General features: G+C 41.6%; 1 protein-coding gene across 7 annotated transcripts in view; it reads right to left on the reverse strand.

The window, feature by feature from the left end:
* Positions 1-26,756, reverse strand: part of slc2a9l2 (solute carrier family 2 member 9, like 2) — a 268,703-nt gene that overhangs the window by 125,448 nt on the left and 116,499 nt on the right. The window lies entirely within an intron of this gene.

Raw genomic sequence — 26,756 nt, forward strand, 5'->3', positions numbered from 1 at the left:
TTGAGGGATAGAGAGACAGGGACAGGGTCTGTAGTAGGTGTGGACGCGCCAGGGAGAACTAGCGCCTCCGCGACTCCGGCGATAGAGCCCTCACAGCGGGGCGAATGGGTGACGTCTCGGCGGCGTAGTCGGAAAGCGAGGGCTGCAGCTACCGCTAACGCCAGCGCTAGCCCACCAGAGCACCACTCACCGGTTCACGTGTCAAATAGGTTTGCCCCACTCAGTGCTACACCCTCTGAGGAGACTCTGGTCATAGGAGACTCTATAGTCCGACACGTGAAAGTCGCTATTCCTGTAGGGGCACCAGCGGTTACAGTTAGTTGTTTACCGGGAGCCAGAGCGCCGGACATTAGTGGCAACCTTAGACTGTTAGCCCATAAACGATTCTCTAGGATAGTTATACATGTAGGGGCCAACAATATACGTCTGCGGCAGTCAGAGGTGACTAAGGCTAATGTTAAAGAGGTGGTTAAATTAGCCCAGACGATGTCCGATGCCGTAATCTGCTCTGGCCCCATCCCAATGCGGCGCGGTGATGAGCAATACAGCAAGCTCACGTCGCGAAACCGCTGGATGTCCAAGTGGTGCTCCGAAAATCAAGTGGGCTTTATTAATAATTGGGAAGAGTTCGAGGGCAAGCCTGGTCTTTTAGGCAGGGACGGTGTCCACCCCACCTGGGATGGCGCTGCCCTGTTATCTTGCAGCATAGCCCGTAGTCTGTTAGTTAGTGGGCAGTGTAGTACTAGGAGCTGCTGACTAACCAGAGTCGCGACCAGGCCGCAGACTAACGGGCTAAACCGTCTGTCTGTGAGCTGCTTAGAGGAGTCACCAAGATCCCATAGGATTGAGACTGTGTCTGTGCCCCGGGTTAAATTAAGTCATAAGAAAATAGTCCGCCCTAAGTTTTTAACTAATATTCAGACTTCACATCAAATTATTACAACCTATATGACCGATCTGAAAATTGGAATAATCAATATTCGATCGCTCAACTCAAAAGCAGTTTTTGTAAATGAACTAATAACAGACCAGAAAATTGATATTCTATGTCTATCTGAAACGTGGGTTCAATCTGGTGATTATTTAACTCTAAACGAAGCCACTCCTGTGGGATATAGTTATATACATAGACCTAGACTGTCAGGCAGAGGAGGTGGAATATGTATAATCTATCGTGATTGTTTAGAAATTCATCAGAAATACTTAGATATCTCAAACTCATTTGAGATGCAGTCTATTAATGTAATTAGTCCATCTGAAAATAAAAGTACATTTTCCCTAACCAATGTATACAGACCACCAGGGCCTTACTCAGATTTCTTAAATGATTTCACCGATTTTGCAGCAAATTTAGCAGTATGTAGTGACAAAATAATAATGGTAGGAGACTAACATACACTTTGATAATGCGGAGGATCCACTGACAAGGGCTTTTACTTCTATATTGAACTCTGTCGGCATTAAACAAAACGTAGTAGGACCTACACATTATCGAAATCATACCCTAGATCTAATATTAACGCTGGGTATCGACGTAGATAATATAAACATACTCCCGCAAACCGTAGCAATCTCCGATCACTATTTAGTCAAATTCGATTTTCACCTTAACATAAATACCCGTCTGTCTCCTTGGCAGTGTATAAAGCGCTCGATAAATTCATCAACAGCAACACAGTTTATTGAAACCCTCCCTGACTTAACTGCTTTAGCCCACTCGCCATCCGATCCAGGAGAGTTAGATAGTCTAACCGACTACTTAGAGAATACCTGCAGATCAGCTCTAGATATAGTAGCTCCACTAAAATATAAAAAAGCTAGATCCAAAAAGCTCGCCCCGTGGTACACTGACCAAATTAGAAACTTAAAACAAATAGCACGTAAATTAGAGCGGAAATGGCGATCTACTAAATTGGAAGTATTCCACTGTGCCTGGAAGGATAGCATTATTGACTACAAACGGGCACTCACTAAAGCACGCTCAGCATACTTAGCCTCACTGATAGAGAAAAATAAAAACAATCCTAGATTTCTTTTTAATACTATTTCTAAACTTACAAAAAATCAAGCAGGCACAGAACCTCAGATTCCAGTAAACCTCACTAGTAATGTATTTATAGATTTCTTTGATAATAAAATAGAGAATATTAGACAAAATATAAAACCCTTTATTAGCAATACAACTGGTATGTCATCTGGTCTGGTTGATATTGATTTAAATTACATACCGGGAGAAAAACTTGATGCTTTTCATCCACTCCCAAAATCAGAATTAGAGAAAATAATTTCTTCCTTAAATTGTACTACCTGCACACTAGACTCAGTTCCCTCAAAGTTATTAAAAGAAGTATTACCAGCTGTAACTGAACCTCTTCTAACTATAGTTAACTCATCCATTACAATAGGTCACATGCCCAAATCATGTAAATTAGCAGTTATTAAACCTCTGATCAAGAAACCAAATCTTGATCCTACTGTACTATCTAATTATAGTCCCATTTCAAACACATCATTTATATCTAAGATCATAGAAAAAGCTGTTGCCCAGCAATTATGCCTATATCTGCATAGGCATCACATATTTGAAAAGTTCCAATCTGGTTTTAGGCCCCATCACAGTACTGAAACAGCATTAGTTAAAGTAACAAATGATCTCCTCCTTGCATCAGATCAAGGCTATGTATCACTGTTAGTGCTTCTTGATCTTAGTGCAGCTTTCGACACAATTGATCATAGGATCTTGCTAGAAAGGTTAGAACACTGGGTTGGAGTCTCAGGCACAGCCCTTTCATGGTTTCAGTCTTACTTAACAAATCGCTATCAGTTTGTAGAGCTCAATAATATTTCATCCAAACGTAAAATGGTTAAATATGGGGTCCCGCAAGGCTCCATCTTAGGACCACTATTATTTACATTATATATGCTGCCATTGGGCACAGTTATAAACAAACATGGTGTCAATTTTCACTGCTATGCGGATGACACTCAATTTTACGTATCAGCCAAACCCGATGACAAACTCAGTTTAGGAAAAATTGAGGCCTGTGTAAGAGATATTAAATGCTGGATGTCTCTAAACTTCCTACAATTAAATGAGGACAAAACAGAAGTTCTCCTTGTGGGCCCTAAGGCCGCAAGACAGAAAATTCCAAATTTAATTCTTAATCTTGCAGACTATCCCATTACACCTGGCACAGTAGCCAAAAACCTAGGCATCATACTCGACTCTGACCTATCATTTGATAAATATATAGATAATACTACTAGGATAGCTTTTCTACATCTCCGCAATATTGCCAAATTAAGAAATGCATTATCACAGGATGATGCAGAAAAATTGGTGCACGCCTTTGTTAGCTCTAGACTAGACTACTGCAATTCACTACTGTCAGGATGTTCAAATAGGAATCTAAATAAACTTCAAATAGTTCAAAATGCCGCAGCTAGAGTTCTGACCAGAACTAGAAAATTTCAGCATATTAGACCAGTCCTATCAGCCCTGCATTGGCTTCCAGTTAAATTTCGTATTGATTTTAAAATTCTATTATTAGCATATAAAGCACTACACGGGCTTGCTCCTGAATACCTCCAGGAACTTATTTCCTACTATGAACCCCCACGTCAACTAAGATCACAGGGTGCTGGTCTGTTATTAGTTCCACAAATTAACAAGGTAACAGCAGGGGGAAGAGCCTTTTCTTATAAGGCCCCCCAGCTTTGGAATAATCTTCCTAAATGTGTCCGGGACTCTGACACAGTCACAATCTTTAAATCTAGGTTGAAAACCCACTTATTTAGTCTAGCGTTTGATAATTAATATCCCCCTTAGATAAAGGTACAGATCCAGGGGTTCATAGACGAAGGGTTTTATGGTAGACTGGGGTGTTGGTGCTGTCATCCTGTCACTGCTCGTGGTCACTCAAGTTTGTTGACAGTGCAGTGGACGGATGCCATTGTCTCAGAATGCCCCCAAGCCTATGTTACCTTCTGGTTCTGCCTTTTTTAGCTAGGCTGTAATAATTTAACTTAGTGCCGGAGTTGCTGCCACACTCCAGAAATGTTTATAATTTTACCTGTCCTGTACATGTCCTCATACAGAGCTAATTTTCCCTGTTTCATTTCTCCACATGGCTGCCCGCCTGCTTGAGGAATAATGAGATGAGGAGAGACAAGCGATCCATCCTGGGCCGGCCACCTCCTGCCTAACCGGATGCCTACACCATGATGGACATTATTACATCTTTTATATTCTGTCTAAATGGACATTATTGCATCTTTTACATTCTGTCTACATTCTGTCTATATTGTTGTTGTTGTCATGGTGACCGGTGTCGGCCAGAGGAGGATGGGCTCCCCCCCTGAGTCTTGGTTCCTCTCAAGGTTTCTTCCTCATGCAAAAAAAAACTAGGGAGTTTTTCCTTGCCACTGTCGCCTTTGGCTTGCTCACTGGGGGCTAGGACTCGGCACTTGTAAAGCTGCTTTGTGACAACAACTGTTGTAAAAAGCGCTATATAAATAAAATTTGATTTGATTTGATATTAGACATGCAGATGCACAGGCCAGTGATGTGCCAGATTAGGTGTAGTTTTAATCCATGACAGCAAAAAACAGGCAAGATTAGGACTAGTTTTAGTCAGTGTGAGAAAAGCGGAACTCATATTGACGTCAGGCACGGTTCTACTGTAGCATCTACGTTTCTGTGCTTTGTGCTCACTGAAGCAGATAGCCTGCCCACCATCATCTGCTAAACCCCACTTATCACACTATACAGCACAACTAAATTACCACCACCCCCCAACTCTGTCTCTGATACCTCAAACATGTCCTACCACCACACAGGGCCTTTCATTCACACACACACACACACACGAAGCCGTCATGTCCGTGTAACATTGTGGATCTATCCTTTTACCTGTGCAGCCATAGTTAGATCATCCAGAGTCCCTCCATGAACACTATAATGCACTAATTTACACGCCCATGTACTTTTCTAGAGCTTTAAATTTATTTAAAAAAAAAAAAAAAGCTCTAAAGACAATTTCAAAAGTGTAAGTTTTTAAACTTTTGTATTGGTAAGATTGAGACTGGTAGGTCTCGGTTCTGGTTCATGGGTCTAGTTGCTCCATTGTCTCCATTGTGCTCATGTGGTTTTAGTGAGTTTTCAGACTTAGTGCTGATCACAAGTGTGGGGTCCACAACATCCCGAACATCATCAATATGTCCCGAACTACTGACAGTGGCTGTTGTAAAAAGCAATGTATGAATAAATTCAGAGGTGGGCATTCCAGGTTCTAAAAGTACAAGTCCAAGATTTTGCTCAGGCTTCCTGGATTGTGTTGATTCCATTAATTTTACCTGGCATGCACTAATCAGAAAATCCAGCAAGCTTGAGTAAAATCCTGGGAAGGAGTTTTACTCTCTCAACCTGGAGTGCCCACCTCTGAATAAATTTGACTTTCACACACACACACACACACCTCTATGAAACTCTCTAACCCTAGTCTTGCTTCTCTGACAGCCCCACAGTCTATATATAATAAGCAGCTCTTGGGATGCTGGACCGGGTTACAATCAGCTGGGTAATTTTGAGCAATCCAGCATGTGCGAACTCTTAAGACCACTGGTCAGGCTGATCAAATTCACCCCTACAGTACGAGTGTGATCGCATTCACTACTACAAAATCAGTGAATAGGTTTGCGTTGAATTAATCTGGTCGGGAAACAATCGACCACAAAAGAGAAACAACCACAACACACATTACATGAACCAAAATGGCTGGCAGCATCAGGGCCAGACTGCAGGGGTCACACCACACCCACAGATGTAGAACAGAAACCACGAACAACTCACCAGCATGCATCACCACCATTATACACAAACATACTAACCAACTTGGATACACCAGACATACTTTCACACCCCAAGAAGTGCTAATATACCCCTATATTAGAGGGCAAAGGTTAACATACACCTAGGCTCAAGACATTCAAATTCCATTTATTGATATCTCCACACATTTCTTGTTACCAAACATTTTATTTTGGCAAGTGATTAGAACACCTTTGTAGATCAGCTCAAAGGTATTAGAGGTTTCCAAGTTATCAAAAAGACAAACACCTCGTCTTGAGAAATGTTCTCAGGTCAGATATATAAATTGTAACTGACAATAATTATCAACATTATGTATGGAGGTGCAATATTGTGTATACAGGTACAGGGTGAGGCTTTCTGCCCAAAGACCGGCGTAGCAGACAGACATGGACCTTGACTTTTTTTCCAGGAAATCATCAGGAAAGAAGGACTCAAAATCCCTAAACCCTAAGCAATAAAGACACCAGCCAGAAAGCCAAAGCTGAGTAATGACAGAGTATTGAATGAGAATAAACCTTCCTCTAAAGTGACAAAACACTTCAAAAGAACACAGTGAAGGTACTGGTGTCCATCAATAGCCCTAAGCAGCATCTATAGAGGAAGGCCACCCGAGCATCTGATTCATGCTAAGCAATTTTATTAAAATGATCATTTAAAAAACAACACTCAGCAACTTGGATGTGCTAGTAGTGTCCTCACCTAAACTGTTTACTTGAACATTTCTTCCTGAGTGATATTACAAGTTTCCAGAGAAAAATGTTCCAGGATGCAGTCTGCATTTGTAATGAGAGAGACAGATACAGAAATCTTAGAGGTGTGATGGTAAATGAGATACATCAATGCAAATGCCAGTGAGTGATCTGCCTCTTCTGTCCAGTGAGTGGACAGAACACATTTACACAACTGTCATCACTCATAACACATCACAAACCTCACTGACTTTGAACAATTCCAATCTGCCTTTTAAGAAGTTTAATATCCAGCCAAACATATTCAATCCCAAATCCATAAAAGGAAATAAGCTTCTCAGTTTCTCTGCTAGAATAGGAGGCTGGATGGTGTGCATTTCTCTGACATGCTGAGGTGGTGGTGACTTGGGATCATCCGTGCCATTTAAAGGCTGACAAAACAATATGTACATGGCCAAACGAAACCTGATCCTGGACCAGTTACTCATTTACTCTGACTGTGGTGTTGAGCATGCAGGTCAAAGGAATCAAGTGACCAGTCTTGTCCTCAAGTGACCAGGCTTGTCCTCAAGTGACCAGGCTTGTCTCCCATTAATGCTTCTTTGTATTTGCAATGGTCTGGATTGACGTCCAAAATTGTACACTCTCATTCTATATGTATGCCACTATGCTCTGCTGGTTGCTGTAGTGTTTGCCACGACGAGAAGCACACTGCTGGCTGATTTCCCCTGAGCGGAGAGGCAAACTTCAAAAACGAACAGGCGTCCTTAAAACTGTCTCAACCTCCCAAAACAAATTAACGGTATCCAACACTCAATGAGCACACACTGAAAAATATGAATGATTGTGTATTACAGAGAGAGACACAGCACAGGATCACCTGAGGATCACAGATATCCTTCTCTCCTTCCCACTGTGAAGGATGATAAGAATAGGTAATAGATTAGCCAGCCTGCTGAGACAAATTTCAGTCCAAAGTAACGATAGCACTCACTCCTATCTCTCTCTCTTTGTCTCCCAGGCAGGGTGTTAGCTCTCTACTCCTGCCTGGGTGACAGTGCAAATCAGCAGAGCATGAAGAGAACAGGTGGGCACGCACACACACACACACACACACACACACATACAAACATCTACATAAAAATGCATTTAAAACAAATTCATCCCATATAATACATATAAACTTTGAAATGAAATGGTAGATTCAGCTGTGCAGATCCTAATGCTAATACTAATATTAATGCTAACTAATGTAATATGAATATAGAAATCCATGAATATTCTGCACGCATATTTAACTGGGGTTCGATCCCAAGATGTGACGAAGGCAAAACCCCTAAACACGCTGGTGAAGAAACCTTGGTCTCCTCTAGAAGAGATCTGAAACACGATGGGACAATGTGGACCTATGAGAACACTACTATCTTATTCTCAATCTTAATCTCGCCTACTGTAAAATCACCAACCTCACCATAATCACTACTGAAGGCTTCTTACTGTCCGCCACTAACGTTCCTCACAATCTCATCCTCACCAACATGGAGCCTCACAGGTTTGGACTCCAACTCAGCCATTAGCAAATCACCACTGATTAGCACCACAGTCAGAGTGAGTTCTACTCCAGATTAAGAGACAAGGGAAAGACACAAAAATGATGGTGAGTGGGCTGACACACACACACACACACACACACACACACACACACACACACACACACGCATACAAATGCATACAAACACTGGCGCACACACAAATGCAGACAACACACTCACTCTCTCTTCCAATGTAGGCCTAATGCTTTCTTAATCTCCGCTTTAGAGCTCAGAGGTTTTTTTTCTCTCTAACTGGGTCACTTAATCCAGGCACAAGAGAAGGAGACAGTGCAGCATCCTAACTGCTATTATGATTCCCTCCAACACACGCCCACTCCACTGGGCCCATTCCACTGTCCACGCTGGGCCCACAACGCTGTCTATAGTGACCAATGCTAATGTCTATAACAAAAACATTTGACACACGAATATACAACATATGGGCATATGCTGTCACCAACACTCATCTCTGAGAGCACCTCTATGACTGCAATCCCATGATCCTCAGGAACTTCATCCCTTGATACCACATGACTAGATCAATGAAGCAACATCAAGGTCCATCCTCAGGCTGGGCAGTAAACATACGAGTGATCCATTTTGTATACACAAGGCTGACCCCGCCTGACCCTACCCCTAACCTCAATTCTCATGCAGTAATCTTTCTCCCTCCATCTCTCTCCTTCTCCCGCTTACTGCATTACACAGAGCACCCTGTCATGATGGCACTCTGTCCTGCCTTTCCATCTGATCCTGCCATGTGAGATCACAGAAAGAGGGAGGCAGAGAGAGAGAGAGAGAGAGAGAGAGAGAGAGAGAGAGAGAGAGAGAGAGAGAGAGAGAGAGAGAGAGAGAGAGAGAGAGAGAGAGAGAGAGAAAGAAAAATAACCAATTTTGCAAGCAAATGACCTTACTAGAAATGTTCTCTCTCTCTCTCTCTCTCCCTCACACACACACCCACCCACACACACACACAGACTCTTTGCTGCAATATGGATTTTACTTCACATGAGGAACGAGAAGCCAGAATAGCCAACATTCTGAATTATTAAGAAATCATACAGGACTGAGAAATGTCAAAAACGTGTGTCTTACTCCCACGTGCCCTGGCCTGCCTCAATGGCCCATAAATTGTGTGCGTGTTCCATGGACCAGACGTATGTGTGCTCCATGGACACTGAGGAGTATGTGGCCTCATTCAAAATAACATTTTCACTACTGCAGTACTGAAATTATTGAAGCAGTCAATTTTTGCTGTATCCCAAAGTACACGTCTGGCACATAGCGGAAGCATGATACAGACAGCTCCGGGCCAAACCTCCCAAACCAGCGACCAAGCAGCATGCCACCGCTGCTCATGGGATGGACCCTGGATGAGCGGACAGGAGCCCAAGAACACAGCTGACACCGATTAAGAAGAGGCCTGCTGGAAACCAGAATGCATCCAGCACGTGTCCACAGGGGACAACAACAACTCTGGTAGACAACATAATGTGCCACAGGCCTTGAACAAGTAGATATGGCATCTGCAGCGCAACAGGGCCAACTCATCTTGGAGTTCCCACTCAGCTTTCTGGTTACCAACCAGGGAAACTCAAGACCTACTACAGAGCTGTGCTGTAGGCCAGGCTGGAGGTATACTCCACTACCATTACCCTTTAACACCACTAAACATAACGCCTTTGCTTTTTCTGGAACCAAAGTATTTTTCTGATTCTTGACAGAGACATTTTGATTACAGATGAATTGTGCATAGCATTGATTTGAAAGTCATCTCTGGCTGGCACTGAAGACCACAGCTCGGCTCTGGAGGTGATTTGCTGCAGTAATATTGCTGCCCGTTATTGGATTATCTGTCCAGATTACCCTCACACCGAAGCGCAAGTCTGTCTCAGGTGGTTGGATTTGGAGTTGTGTATTCTGACTGTTCTATCTCGTTTGATTTGCAGTTAGTTGATTTTCAGTCCTGCTCTTCATCACACCAGTTACATGCTTATCATCTCTTCTCCTCTCCCAGTGACCTTTGTCAGATTTACTGATTTTCACTGCCAACCAACTGTTGTGGCTAAGGAATTAAAAAAAGTAATTGCACACTTTTTTTTTTACAGAATTTACACAGAACAAGAAATGAGGGGAGAGAAGAAAGGGGAGAGGATAGAGGGGAGAGAGGAGAGGGGAGAGGATAGAGGGGGTGGATGGGCTGACTGGTCCTCATGTTTGATTCTTTTATGGAGGTGTCCCTGCCCTGAGGGCTCAACACCAGTTGCTCACACTCAAGTTCAGAAACCTCATCCTCTTCAGCCCAAGTGTTTAACTCTTCCCTTTAATACGCGATTCCCTCTGAATCTGAGACAAGAGGAAAAGCAAAAATCCTCGGAGAGGAAATGCAATTCAACATTCTTTTTAACACATCTTCACATTTGTGGTTACTGTGGAAAATAATGTTTATTTCATTGCATTAATTTCCAGTATTAGACTCTCGTCTCCACTCCTGCATCTATGGCCTTCTGCTAAGCTACTGAAGGTAAAGGCACCACAGCTGTTAGCCATGACCTCAATCATACTTAATATTCACCTGTACGCTATAAAGATGGAGCTAAACTATATCTGTATAAAACTACATAAAAATGAACAGATGTTACTCATATCAGAGAAAGAACTTGAACTGCCTTTGTAGATGAACACTTTTGAACAGCACATGTGGACATTTTTTTTTTTTTGGTGAGTAATAAATTGGGACACTATTGTCCCAAGATTGTAGCTGCTTATGAGTCTGGTAAGGGACCTCAAAAAAAGATCTCAAAAGTATTTGATATCAGCCATTATATACACCATATTGCCAAAAGTATTCCCTCACCTTCCTTGACTCACATATGAGCTTAAGTGACATCCTAATCCACAGGGTTTAATATGACGTTGGTCCACCCTTTGCAGCTAGAACAGCTTTATATATATATAATTTGCTCAACCATCCAGATTATCAGATTCAGGTGTTCTAACCAGTTCCATATCCACAGGTGTATAAAATTACGCACCTAGGCATGATGCAGACTGTTTTAACAAACATTTGTGAAATAATGGGTCACTCTCAGGAGCTCAGTGAATTCCAGCGTGGAACTGTGATATGATGCCACCTGTGCAACAAATCCAGTCGTGAAATTTCCTCACTCCTAAATATTCCACAGCTTTATTATAATAAAATGGAAGTGTTTAGGAATGACAGCGACTTACTCTCTCTCATTATATATGTGAATGAAAAGTTGCAGTGTTCTCAGGTAAGATACATAGAGATATAAAAAATTGTACTAAAGTACACAAAGTTTCCAGAAAAACAGGACATTTTGGACGGAGGTCATTCATCAGTTTTGCAAGCAAAGTGCTTCTGAATTAATACAAAGAGGAACCAGAATACATATGAAGATATCATGCAAGATGGCAGCACATGAACACCACAAGAATCTCTCCAGAATCTGCTATTTTACATTTCTTTAATTTACTTTTGACTGGACTATCCATCCAGAATTGCCCAGCATTGCTGTTCTATGGCAGAAAGGAGCTTCTGGATATCAGAACTCAAATCTTATAATTTTCACTGAAACATGGTTAAACAGCAGTTGCCTGGACAACACTATTGAGTTAGCAGGATGACATATACACACTGAGCCGACAGGATAGCAGTGGACTCCGGTAAGACCAAAAAGGTGGATGTTTGTGCATTTATATTAACAAAGCTTGGTGCATAGACTGCCACTACCGAGAGACAATGCTCATCTAATGTGGAGTTTATAAAAGGTCAAATGCAGACCTTATTATCTCCCCAGAGAACACACTTCCATCATACTCACAGCAGCGTATATCCCCCCGGATGCTAATGCTACGCAGGCTATGAAAGAACTCTATGCAACCATTAGCAAACACCAGACCAAAAATCACCCTAAGGCTGCTTTTATTGTTGCTGGTGACTTCAAACACCCCGACTTGAAGATAGTCCTCCCCATATTCCTCCAACATGTCTCTTGCTACACCAGAGGGGATGTTACCAGCAGCCTACCCTAGCAGGTGCTAACCAACTCAATAAAATTATAATTTTAACTACAAATCCATGATAATCATAATACTAATGAACCAACATACAACCAAGCGAAAAGAAACAATCACCACAACCGGGAGCAAGAGCAATTTAACAATCCTTTCTAATGGATTTGCTGATACAATCCTCCTAAATGGGAGAAGAAACGAGGAGAGCCTGCCACTCTCCTTCGCCCACACTCCAGGGAGTCTTTTGGAGCCGTGAACTTGAGTGCCACACACGCCTCGGAACACGTGATGTCAATCACACACACACACACACACACAGGTGTTCCTGCAAGAGATTGTTACAACACTCCACACAACTCATGACATAACAGGGGACAAGACTTTGGACCACGTTTATTCCAACCTGGCTGCACCATACAAAGCAACACTGCTCCCCCACATTGGACAATCTGACCATCTCTCCCTTTTCCTCACACCTTGGTACTCACCACTCATCAAACATGTAAAACCCACTGGGCACCAGGAGCCTCCAGACTAAGACCACCAGATATGGGAATAGCTTCATTCCCACAGCTGTCAGACTCCTGAACTCTGCCTCCTGATGTCTGACAGACTGTATCCTAACACACCAATAACACATGGACATAAAGACCACTTACTGGCTCATTCATCTGTTTCAGTCTATGGGGTTTTTAAGTAGGTTTGTTAAATTTTGTTACCAATTTATTTTTCACAGGAATTAATAGAAAAATCTAATGCTTCAAATTCACCTGAGAGAGATTGTATGATCCTCAATTCCCACTTCAATACCCTGAATTTTGGCATCTGTTCTAATCAGCTTGGCCAATGGTTCCATCACCAAGGCAAATAATAAAGGTGAAGGAGGACATCCTTGTCTTGTGTCTCTTAATATGTATAGCTCATGACATTTGTCCGTTCCTTAGAACTGTGGCTTGTGGATCAGAATATAAATCCCCTAGTTATATAAACAGTATTTTGTGTCCAGGTACTCAAGGATGGTTTGTATAATTGTGTTTTTTTTTTTTTTTTTTTGTCTGTCATCAGATTTCACCTTCAGGACTTCAGTGTTAACAAAGCCAGCACAGGTTTTAGGTAGGAAACTGAGTCTGGCTCAAAAATCTCTACAATGATATCACAATGACTGTGTGTACAGCTATAGAACTTTTGGCTATAGCAACAGAGGAAGACAGCCCTACCAGAAGTCTCTCAACCGCTTCAGCTCGGGCATCGGCAGCAAAAGTTGGAGATGACACAGGAGAGCCAGCAAAGAAGATACAAAACTCTTTTGGCAGTTATTTAAAGAAAATGCAGGAACTTAAAGAAGGTGAGTCTCACCATAATTAAAAATGAGATCAAAAACTACTTGATGGTAGCAAAAGTGGACAGTGATGTAAATCCACTTGATGTAACGCAGGTTTACAAACAAGTACACACCGCATAGAGAAAACCGTGAGATAGGTGGACCCAAGAGCCAGCTCACACTGACAACACAATAGGCAAAGCCTAACGTTAGTGTGTGAGAGAGAGAGAGACGAAAGAACACAAGAGAGAAAACTAAAGAAAACAATGCAGAAGACAACATGTAGAAAATAAAGAACCGAGGTAAGAAAAAGGCAACGCAGAAAACTCAACGCGTGCAATATGAAGCTGAACAGAGGAGAGACCAGAGAAAAATAATAAAGGCAACCAAAAGCACGTGGAAAAAGTCAACGCATAAAATAAAACCAAGGATGCCAGGGGAAGTAACTGGCAGCAGACTAGACATGCCGCAACAAAACAAAACCTTCCCAAAATAAAGGCAGAAGGATAGGAAAAGAAATAGATGGAGGAAAACTTGAGATTGGCTAGGAAGTAGCGCAGGAGATAGAGACTCGAATAAGTGACAGGTAAGTGAGAGAGATAAAGGTGACAAGACACCTTGCAACAATACGCAACACTAGAGAGCAGAGAGAGGCTGAAAGCGCAACAGCATATCCAAAACAATTCAGCAGTGATTGGTCTCCACAAGCTTCCTTAAGAAGCCTATAAACAGCTGAGATGAATCACTGCTGATTGCGCCAATTAAGTCTGGGACTGACTCGGGCGCCCCTAGTGGCGGCTGGGGGAACAGCATCCGAGCCAGCCCTGACACTTGACTGGTGGAAAATGCAATAAGTAAACTTCCCCAGTTTGGGTAGCTTGTGAAAAAATACCTGTGCATCCCTGCCTCAAGCAGCCCTTCTGAGTGGTTTTTCAGCACGGGAAGAAATATTGTTATATGTAACCGTGCTGCTCTGAGGCCAGATGCTTTGGACAGGCTGGTGTTTTTGTCATACAAATCCCAAGAAGCCCAGGGCATCTTAAAATTGATGCTGGAAAAGGCTGCTATTTCTTCTGTCCTTCTAATACAAAACCATGTTACTTTCCTTTCTGCTATTTGTGGACTTTATTTACATTAGAGTCATTGGTTTACAAATGCTATAAAATATTTTCCCCAGAGGTGCTGCACCATTTTTTGGCAAATTCTACAGTTGTTTTATTCTTTTTTTTATGTATGTGCAATATTACACAGTATTGAGATTATTCATTTATTTAAACGTGCTATAGCCTATGTTTTTTTTTACCTCTTGAGCAATATTTGACCATACTTGAAGCAAGTAATTTGTTCACAAAAGTTGTATTTGTTTGTGTCTTGTAAAAATTCTTGTAAGCCACATGTTTTACACATACATGCACTGTTTAATATTTGCACTGGTGATTTAAATGTTTTTGTTTGTTTGAAATAAAAAAGGATATGCCTTAAATATATTGTTTCAATTAATATAATTAGTAAGCAATAATTAATATTATTTAAGAAGTGCAAGCTAGTAAAATAAAATACTTTTTTAAATAATGCAAAATATCATTTATTATCGTTAACCACAACATTACAGAAAATATTGAGATATAATTTTTCGTCAGCATTGCACACCCCTAATTTTTGCGCCTTATTTTAATAATATAGCCCCCAATCATGGCTCCAAAGAAGATTAAGAGTGATAGTAGCAGTATAGTGAAAAGGAAGCTGCCAACAATTGAATTGAAATGATTTCCAAGTTTGAACAAGGCATGCGTGTGTTGGATATCGCTGCACGATATTTATGTTTACTAAATGTTTTAAGTTTAAATGCTTTCTTTAATATTTTTGTTTATTTAACTCCATTTTTACTATATTATAACTGCTAAACATAAAAAAAACATACCTATATAGCCTGTTACTTTCATATATTAGCGAGACAACAGGCTGGGAAACAATTATTTCTAATTCCTTTAGTTCTTATGCGGAAAATTGTTTCGGATAGTGAACATTTCGGGTAGCAACCAACTTTTCGGAACATATTGTGGTTGTTAACCGAGGTTCCACTGTAGTAAAACTGGATGAAGCCCGGGCCAGAAGGATTTTTAAAACTGGACCAGGAGATTTGTTGGAAGGCATGGCTTGTAATCAGTGATGCCGGTAACGCGTTACTTAGTAACGCGTTACTGTAGTCGGACTACTTTTTTCAGTAACGAGTAGTCTAACGCAACTACTATTTAAAAACTAGTAGTCAGATTAAAGTTACTTATCTAAAACATCGTGCGTTACTATTTCTGCATTTCGGGGGAACGTAGGTTATATTTATTCATTCTTATTTTTTGGCTACACGTTTCTTACGCGGTTACGTCATCTCTGCTCTGCGGCGCCAAAGTCAGATGGAAGGAGAGGTTCGCCTTTAGCAGCTGGAAATACAGGCATTATTTTGATTTTATTTCGGCTAAGGAAGACAACATTAAGGTCCGTTGTACACTCTGTCCTGGCGACAGAGTGCTGTCTACTTTCAAAAACACAACGTCAAACCTGAAAAAAAAAAAAAAAAACCGGGGCTTGGCGGCGAACGTAAATTGTTACCGGGCGGGGTGTAAAATTGACTAAATTCAGTATTATATCGCGATCGATCGATCGCCGGTGGTTGGCGCCAGATCGAACTAGTAACTCATTGAATCATAGATGTGGATCAGAGGTAAATAAACTGGATTTTTTTTTCGGCGTGAGATATCGGAAGTGTGGCGTAAGCGTGTGAAGACAGTCAAATGCGTGTGTCTCAATGCGTGACAGTTGGCAACCCTGTAAGTGGGCGGAGTTGAACAGAAAGACTGTCTTATTTATTTATTTAAAAAACATGTAAGCCTATTTCAAGAAAAAGTTTACAAATGCCAGTGTCATTTTTGATGTTCCGGTTAAAATACATGTCAATAAAGTGAGTATTGGCAGAACTGGTAGTCATTTTCATGTTATAGGGGCGGGGGATCAGCCTCTGCTGAAAGTAACTAAAAGTAATCTAACTTAGTTACTTTTAAAAGCAAGTAGTCAGTAACTTAACTGAGTTACTTTTTAAAGAAGTAGTCAGTAGTCAGTAGTCGGATTACTGTTTCAAAGTAACTATGGCAACACTGCTTGTAATGCTTGGAAAACTTTCTCAGGAGAGAACTTGACATTTAGGTTGGTCCTGTCCTCCTCCAATATAGCAGGGAGAGATAGCTTGTCAAAAAAAAGACCTGAGATTGTATTCTCTGGATTATAAAGAGACTGATAAAAACTCTCAAAAGACCTGTTTATAACCAAAGGGTCATAAGTAATAGAACCATCCGGTTGTTTTAAGGATTTGATAGCGCCGTCACTCTGTTTTTTCTTAAGTTGGTGTGCAAGTAGTCGGCAGGATTTATTAGCAAATTTGTAAAACCTGTCTCAAGAAGTGGAACAGTTTTTTTATGTATTTTTTATGGTTCAAATTAAGCTTAGCTCTCACCTGGAATAAATAACCCCACAAAGTTTGACTGAGTGGGGAAGGATTTATGCTGACAAGTAACCTCCGCCTCCAGGTCCAAGCGTTCTTGAATCTGACCCGTTTTTAATGAGGAGAAATAGGAAATAATATCACCCCTAATTGTGGCTGTAGGTACCATGCCAATCCCGAAGGTTGCAGTACGACAGGCAATACATGGAACTAGCTTGCTTCTAGTTCTAGTCGATTTCTAGTCGACTTCTAGTCGATTTGTTTCATTTCTCAGATCAGAATTGGAATTCTCTAAATTGTTAATTCAATCTCCACATCTTGTCACTTGTGCATATCATAATTGCATTTCTCATTGTGTTTCACATTTTGCAAATGCTTTTGTACATTCATGCAAATTGTCATGGACAGTTGTTTTTACATTATCTATTGCTTATGTCATGTTTATCAAAATGTGTTGTACTGATTGTCTGTTGAATTGTCTTACACTCCAAAACATTTAGGCTTTAGGTCATCGCCTAGTATATAATGCAAAAGTACTTGTCATAATCTCTCAGGCATAATTTGTACATTTATTTTACACTTTCTAAAAACTTTTATTACATTTTGGTAATTTATCCTAAATTGATTAAATTGTTCTCAGGTCAATCTTGGCTTTTAGTTAAGGAAATCTGTGAATGTTTTAGATCATCCAGGGGTCTATATATAAATATTAGATAGATAGACATACACACAAAACATTGTAGTGTAAATGAAGCCTCACAATGGAAAGACAAGGCCATGAACAGCCAAGAGGAGGGTTAAGATTGCGTGGTGGAAGGCTGGAGGGACAAAGACGTAGGAGGGTACATGCCCATAGGCAGCGATGTCAGTAACGTGTTACTTAGTAACGCATTACTCTAATCTTACCACTTTTTTCCAGTAACGAGTAATATAATGAGTTATTGTTTCCAGTCCAGTAATTAGATTAAAGTTACTTATCCATTTAAATTTTCCTTAATAAAAAAATACATTTTTTGGCTCAGTAATACTTTTGCGTCTGACCGTAGTGCTCGACTCCGCATACTGCGCGCGAACCTGTGAGAGCAGCGAACATGTTTTACACGTCATTCTTTGCAGTGTTGTCCGTAAAGATATGTGGTAGTGTAAAGAAATACCCCTCAAAAACAGGGGAAGACGAATTTTAATGCTGCATTGTGTTCCAGGTTTGAAAAGTGCTGGAATTTTGGCTAAAGTACTTGAAATTGTAATTGTATTTTGTTTCACAATGAATAGTTGTCTGACTGAATAGTTCGCTTGTATTACATTTACAAATACATTTACAAATAAAATCGCGCAGCGACACAAACGTAATGTCAGGAGATACATTGTTAGTTTTAAAAATGCACTTCCAATAAAGTGAATACTGGAAAAATAAATTTTGCTGCTGAATGTAACTATTAAAGTAACTTGTAATCTAATGTAGTTACTTTTAAAATCAAGTATTCAGTAACGTAACTAAGTTACTTTTTAAAGGAGTAATCAGTAATCGGATTACTTTTTCAAGGTAAGTAAGCCATCACTGCCCATAGGTTTGTTCCAGATGAAATAAGGGCAACAACTGTGGACCATGTTTTACATGTAAATCATGGTCTCACAATAGCTGAAGCTGGTAGCAGGTGCAGCCGAATGTTGGAAGCATAACAATGTCTTCAATTGTTCAAATATTTCGTAGAGAAAACAGGTATGTAATTCAGAAATGTGCACTCTGCTGTTAATGCTGCACAGTAACAAATTCTGAAATGTTATTCATTCTTATGTTTTGTTTTACATTCTTTTACCACATAGGACTGAAAGACCAGCTCATATGGGTGGCAGAGGTACCCCTTTCACACCTCAACAAGGAGGCCATGTGTGCTATGGTCATAGCAAATAATTCCATAAGGCTGAGGGAGATCCAGCAAGCCATCACCAAAGACAAGTGTTTTTCCAAATATAACATCTGTAAGCATCTCCACTATTGACCGGATTTTGAAACGACAGCAGACGACCATGAAACAGTTGTACAAATTTCCAAATGGCGACAGGGTGAAAGAACTATGGTACCAGTATGTACAGGTAAAACCTTTATGCATACTGACACACTTGGCTTTGGCTGAAATGTATGTAACTGTTCCTTGTCCAAAATGAACATGTACTTCATTACTCCTTGTGTGTTGTAGCGTATCACGGAGCTGGAATCAAGAGAACCACTCCACACTTTTATATATCTGGATGAGGCTGGCTTCAACCTTGCAAAATGCAGAATGCATGGTCGAAACATCATTAGCCAAAGGACCACCACTGATGTGCCACGCCTACGGGGAGGAAACATCACGATGTGTGTGGCTATGTTAGAGAATGGTGTGCTTACACATATTCCCATTATAGGTCCCTATAACACATGGATTCTCATCACATTCTTGGACACCCTCTATAGCAGGGGTGCCCACTGTTTTCAGCTTGCGAGCTACTTATAAGATGACCCAGTCAGAAAGATCTACCGGGGTGGCGGCGAACGTAATTTGTTGAGCGGGGGGGGGGGGGGGGGGGGGGGGGGGGGTCGATTCCTTCGCGATCGACCGACAGTTCCTTCGCGATCGACCGGTCGATCGCGATCGACGTAATGAGCACCCCTGCTCTATAGGGATAGTGGTGGGGATAACTATGGATCACTAGGGATAGTGATGCAAGAGGATTTGCCAAATATGTGATCATTTGGGTTATGTGGGTTTTCACCACTAACACCATCAGGCAATGGTTTACCACTCATCATAGAATGCTGATGGAGTTTCTCCCACTCTATTCTGCATTTCTGAACCCTATTGAGGAGTTCTTCTCAGCCTGGAGATGGAAGGTGTACGATCACGAGCCACACGTCCAAATGAACCTGCTGACTGCTATAGATGCAGCTTGTGAGGATATCACAGCAGATGCCTGCAAAGACTGGATTAGACACTCCAGAAGATTCTTTCCACACTGCATTGCAAAGGAAAGATATCCAGTGTGATGTGGATGAAAATGTGGCCCAACAGAGAGGAGCGTCAGGATGAATAGAAAAGAAAGCATTACAGTAATTCCTTAAGTTGTTTTGAATATTCAGTGTAAGTTTCTAATTTTGTAGTTTTTCCTTTGTTCCAAATAGTACAGGCAAACAGTTATGTCGTTCCTGAATTTCGGTCTGATTTTTTTTTGTCAACAGATTGCATTGCCGTTAGAAAATAATACAGTAAAGCATTTTACTCTATAAATTTGATTTAAAAAAATTCAAGTCCAATTTCTTGCTGTCCATCTCCTACATACAGTCATGTGTAACTTTTGTGTTCTGTAATTTTGTATTATGTGTGTAACATGGACCATTTCAATTGATATGCCACAGAATGTGCAGCATTCTTGTAAACAAAAGCTTAGCTAGTTTCCATTAGAATGTACTTAGACTTAGAGTCTACACCAGTGGTTCTCAAACTTTTTAGACCAAGTACCACCAATTGTCAAACTAAAACCTCCAAGTACCACCACCCCAAAAAAAAAGACTACTTACTTCAGTGGGAGGGGTGAGCCTGTTTAGCAGAGCACAGCCTTGCAATGTCAGGGACAAGTTCTGTGAGCTTCAAACGCAGGTCTGCCTCAGCATCCATTCTGTTCCGGTACTTTGTCTTAATTGCAGTGAGAGCTGAGAATCCTCTCTCACAGAGGTATGTTGTAGCAAATGGAATCAAAAACTTCACAGCCTTTAATGAGAGGGCTGGGTATTCACTCTCTCTCTGGATCCAGAAGTTTAACAGCGATATCCATTTAAATTCCTTCATCAAGGTCTCATCAGATGATAACTCGAGTAACTTCTCTTGTTCAGCACATATCAGATCCTCAGGCATCCCTGTAATGTCAAGAGTGAAACTGTTCTTCCAGTGAGTGGAGGTGCGCAATAACCACATTGCAGAACGCAGAATCAAGTCTGAAATCATGAGTGAGTAAATGGGTTTCCAAAGTAGGAAATGCAGATACATCATTTTGCCTGATCTTATTAATAAAAAGCTGCAACTTTTTCTTCATAGCACTGATTTTATCAGACACTTCAAAACGTGTTAATGACAGTCCCTGCATTCCAAGATTCAGCTCATTCAAACGAGGGAATATATCAGCCAAATAGGCTAATTTCGCCAGCCACACATGGTCTTCCAGCAGACTTGCCAGGGGAGACTGCTGGTCATGCAGAAACATGTGTACTTCAGAGTGTAATTCAAAGAGCCTTGTGAGCACTTTGCCCCTTGACAACCATCTCACTTCAGTGTGTAGCAGAAGCTGTACATGTTCACTGCCCATTTCTTCACAAAGCACACTGAACAGACGTGAATTCATTGGTCGAGCCTTAATAAAATTCACAACTTTTACAGCAGAATCTAGGACAGATTTTAAATCCTCAGGCATTTTCCTTACTGCTAGGGCCTCGCGATGAATGCTGCAGTGTGTCCATTTCATATCTGGTGCAACTTCTTTAATGCGTGCAACTACACCACTGTGTCGCCCAGTCATTGCCCTGGCACCATCTGTACAAACTCCAACGCATTTTTCCCAGTTGATGCCATTGTTTTCCATCCATTCATTCAGAAGCTGAAATATGTACTCTCCTGTAGTTCGTGTTGGTAGTGGTTTACAGAACAAAAAGTCTTTGTGCGACATGCCCTCATACTCATATCGCACGTAAACGAGCAAGTTGGCTAAATCTGCGACATCTATGGATTCATCTAACTGCAGTGAGAAGCATTTACTCATTTTAATTCTCTCGGTCAATGTTTGTCTGACGTTGTCCGCCATTTCCTCAATTCTGCGAGAGACTGTGTCGTTTGAAAGAGGCACCAGGTCGAGCTGTTTAGCTACATTTTCTCCGCACATAATACGGGTCATCTCTTTTGCCAACGGTAAACAAAGTTCCTCACCGATTGTGTGGGGCTTACCTGCTTTGGCAATTCGCAAACTAGCATGGTAGGAGGCTTCCTGTGCCTTGGAGACTGGGGTCGCTGTACTCTTTATGGTGGATTTGCGCTGTTTTAGATCTTTTAGTTTCCTTTGAAAAAAGTCCTCCGGTTTATCCATCAAGTGCGCATGTTTAGTGCTCAAATGCCGTCTGAGATGCGCTGGTTTCATGCTCTTGTTGCTGAGAATCTCACAACATACAACACATTGTGGCCTTGGATCTCCCTCCGTCCCACTGTAAGTGAATCCCAAACTCAGATAACCTTCGTCATACCGTCTTGTGGCCGTTTTCCGGCGCTTGCTAACACTAGCAGTACAGTCAGCGGGTAAATTAGCTTGAGTGGATAAATTATCCTCCTCACGCTCAACAGGTGTATTTGATTTCCCGGGGTTGGGCTCATTACTGCTAGCTCCTGCCACCTTCAGCCATGACATAATAGTTACTTTATTCGAGGTATCCATGTTTTACCACAGCTTTTTTAAAACCTCGGAAAGCGCGAGACTGTAAACAGTGCGAAGCTTTGTAGATATATTGATAGATAAGTATGGTGTCTGCACGCGCAGTCCCCACAGGGTATTTTTAAAAACGCAAAACAATGTTTTTTAATTAAAACAGATTTATGATAAATCCTGAATTTCAGGACGTCATAATTCTGTTTTAATTAAAGAAATAAATGTTTTGTGTACAAAAAAAAAAAAAAACTCAAAGCATCTTTGGGTTTTCCGAGCTCATCTGGCGTACCACCGCGGGGTGCGTGGTACGCGTACCACAGTTTGAGAACCACTGGTCTACACGGTTGCACTAACAATATGACTAAGTATTTTGACTGCCTCATTCATAGGCAATGGCACACATTAGTTATTCTGATGGTACTGCAGAAATTGACTGAATTTTCAGCATATACCTAAATATTCAGGTATATGCTTTAGCAGTGATTTCATTGAGTTTTGCTGTTTGCACTGTTTTGAGAAATGCATTTGTTGTGATGCCAATAGAGGTGTGCCAAAAAAATCGATTCACATATCCAAAATCGATTCTCATTTACTACGATTCAGAATCGATTTTAAATGTCCCTAAATCTTGCGTTACTCAATTACAAAATTACGTGAAATTTTATGCAGCAGGTTCTGGGACACATGCATATGTGGGAAAGTTTCAAAACAAATGGAGGAAAGAGATATTCAACCTGTCTCATCTTCGTTTAAGGCAAAAATATGGGTTCAGTTTGGTTTTTACCGAATGCCAGGGAAGACTGAACTTGACACAACGTAGCTCGTGTGCAAGGCTTGTGTAACGCTGTGAGTACGGGAACGTACACGCCGCGTGAAATAATACAGAGAAGGGTGGACCCGAATCCCGGCTCGCAAGACGTTTGACACTTGTCAAAAGTATTAGCGAGAGGGAAACGCGCACAGCGACCCAGAACGTACAAACAAAACAATGCGGAAGACTCAACGCGCAGAAGAATAGAAACCAAAACCGTGAGGGCACTGAGTAAATAGAAACAAAAAACAACGCGGAAAATACAATGCGTAGAAAATAACACTCAACCATAGAGAGCAGGGAGAAACAAAATAACAGTAACTAAAAAACAGCACAGATAAATGCAACGTGAATCCAAGGGCGCCAGGGGAAGTAGCTGACAGCAGGCAAAAAACGCTGCAGCAAAATAAAACCCTTCCCAAAAATAAAGGCAAAACGGATAGGATTGGGAAATACAGGATTGGGAAAACTTGAGATGGGTCAGAAAGCAACGCAGGAGATAGATACTCGAATAAGTAAAGAGAAAGCATAACACAGAGAGGTGGCGAGACACCTTCAAACAAGAAGCAACCACAGAGAAAGCAGAGACTGGCTGAGAATGTACAGTTACGCCGGTTTAGTCTGGGACTGACTCTGGTGCTCCTAGCAATGACTGGGGGAACAGCAATTGAGCCAGCCCTGACAGCTTGCAAAATGAAGCTCAAGAATTTTGGTAACATACAAAAAGCATTTTATTTTACCAAAGTACTTTATTTTTGTTAATTAAATGTGAAAGACTTTATTTTCTGTATTTGTCATTCTGTCTTGCAAAGCAGACTGTAGTAGATCATGCAGATTTTATAGACTATAGCAGAAAGTTTTATAAATCAAATCGTTTTTTAATCAAAAATCATTTTGAATTGAAATCGATTTTGAATCGTGGCCCCCAAAATCGGAATCGAATAGTGAGATAGTAAACGATTCCCACCCCTAGATGCCAATGTAAACTATGATGTGAGAAATGTACCAAATCGACTGTGAAAAACTGTAAATACAGCAGTCAACACTCTCTCTCTGTTTTGCCCGTCAGCGAGACTAGACCTTTTTAAGAGAAGCTCCGCCAAATCTCCCTCTGGATTTCTTTATTAAGAGCACACAAACTGAAGTATGATTAACAGCAAACAGCTGAAAGTCATATTTCTTTATTAACGAGCCCAAATTATGGTGTAATCTAACAAACAACTGATCAACATTACCGTGGCAACAGATTCACCAAGCTACTTCCATCAAGCTTGTTAACCTGGCCACACAGACTGAAACAAAAGCAATCAATTCCCTGTTGTTACATTGTGGATGAGACTCACATCCCAAGAAGGACGATTCCCACGTCACCTGGACGACATCGCTTTTTATCAAGGAGGAACTCATGGTGGGAGTTCCCTCCTAATTCCAGAGGAATTCAGAGAGGATGACGAAACCACTCAAAATCATCAACACAAGTCCAATCGCTGGGCACAGTTTATAAAAGGGCATAATTATTTGAACTGCAGACTTAACCAAATTTCAGTTAAGACATTCTGTTTTTGTGTTCAACTTTGTTTAGATAGTGTTTATCAAGATTTGTAAGTTTTCTTCGCTGTGCATTCAATCTCTCTGTCTTTATTAACATTAATTGATAACAGATAACTTTGACCGTATCCCGAGGGAGGCCAGGGACATTGAGTCCGAAGAGGCCTTGTTCCACGCCTTCATTGTCAATGCAGCGGACCGGAGCTGTGGCCTCAAGGTTGTCTGTGCCGGCAATCCCCAAACCTGATGGTGGACACCTCGGGTAAGGGAGGTGGTCATGTTGAAGAAAGAGTCCTATCGGGCCTGGTTGACTCGTGGGACTCAACCCACGGAGGCAGCAGACGGGTACAGAAGGGCCAAGCGGATCGCGGCTTTGACCATTGCGGAGGCAAAAACTCGGGTGTGGGAACAGTTCGGTGAGACCATGGAAAGTGACTTTCGATTGGCTCCAAGAGGATTCTTGAAAAACCGTCAGGCAACTCAGGAAGGGAAAAAGGTTCCCAACCAACAATGTATACAGTGGGGCTGGGGATCTGCTTACCTCAACTGGGGATGTCATTAGGCGGTGGAATGAATACTTTGAGGATCTTCTTAATCCCATCACATCTTCCATAGAGGAAGCAGAGCTGGGGGACATGGATGGAGGTTTATGCATCACTCGGTCTGAGGTTGTGAAACTCCTTGGCGACAAGGCTCCGGGGGCGGATGAGATCTGCCCCGAATTCCTTAAGGCTTTGGATATTGCGGGACTGTACTGGCTGACACGTCTGCAACATCGCGTGTACATCGGGGGCAGTTACTCTGGACTGCCAAACTGGGGTGGTGGTCCCCCTTTTTAAGAAAGGGGACTGGAGGGTGTGCTCTAACTATCGGGGGATCACACTCCTCAGCCTCCCCGGTAAGGTCTATGCAGGGGTATTGGAGAAGAGAGTCTGGTCGATAGTCGAATCTCAGTTACAAGAGGAACAATGTGGGTTCTGTCCTGGTCGTGGAACACTGGACCAGCTTTTTACCCTTGTGAGGGTCCTAGAAGGTGCATGAGAGTTTGCTCAACTAGTCCACTTGTGGATTTGGAGAAGGCATTCAACCATGTCCCTTGGGGATTCCTCTGGGGGGTGCTCTGGGAGTATAGGGTGTGGGGCCCACTGCTACGGGCTATCCAGTTCTTGTACAAATGGAGCAGGAGCTTGGTTTGCATGGCCGGCAGTAAATCAGATTGGTTTCCGGTGACAGTTGGACTCCGCCAGGGCTGCCCATTGTCACCGATTTTGTTCAGAACTTTTATGGACAGAATTTCTCAGCATAGCCAAGTGGTGGAGGTGGTTCAGTTTGGTGACCTCAGGAGTCCATGTCTCCTTTTTGCAGATGATGTGGTCCTGTTGGCATCATCTGGCCAGGATCTACAGCTCTCGTTGAGTGTGAGGCGACCGGGATGAGAATCAGCACATCTAAAACTGAGACCATGGTACTCAGTCGGACAAGGGTGGAGTGCCCTCTCTGGGTCGGGAATGAGTCCTTGCCTCAAGTGGAAGAGTTCAAATATCTCGGGTTCCTGTTCACAAGTGAAGGAAGGATGGAACGAGAGACTGACAGGCGGATCGGTGCTGCGGCTGCAGTATTGCGGACACTATACTGGACAGTTGCAGGGGTGATAGTGGGAAAAATTCCTGAGCCTGACATTTTTTTAAGCGGGGGGGGGGGGGGGTGTTGTGGAAGTGTACCATATTTTTAATATTTAATATTTATTATTAATTAATTTAAAGATTAATTAAGTCAGGTACTCATTGTGGTGAAATAAAAAAAAACAAATTTCTATTAATATTCTGAGAAAATGCTGTAACCTAAAGATTCTGTTAACACAATTAGACACAATATGTCAATATGTTAAAAACAGGCATGATTAATTATTTATTCATTACTGTTAGTAAATCCAAGGATACCAGACAACTC

Source organism: Brachyhypopomus gauderio, chromosome 2, assembly GCF_052324685.1.
Source record: "Brachyhypopomus gauderio isolate BG-103 chromosome 2, BGAUD_0.2, whole genome shotgun sequence".
In the NCBI taxonomy this organism is placed as follows: Eukaryota; Metazoa; Chordata; class Actinopteri; order Gymnotiformes; family Hypopomidae; genus Brachyhypopomus; species Brachyhypopomus gauderio.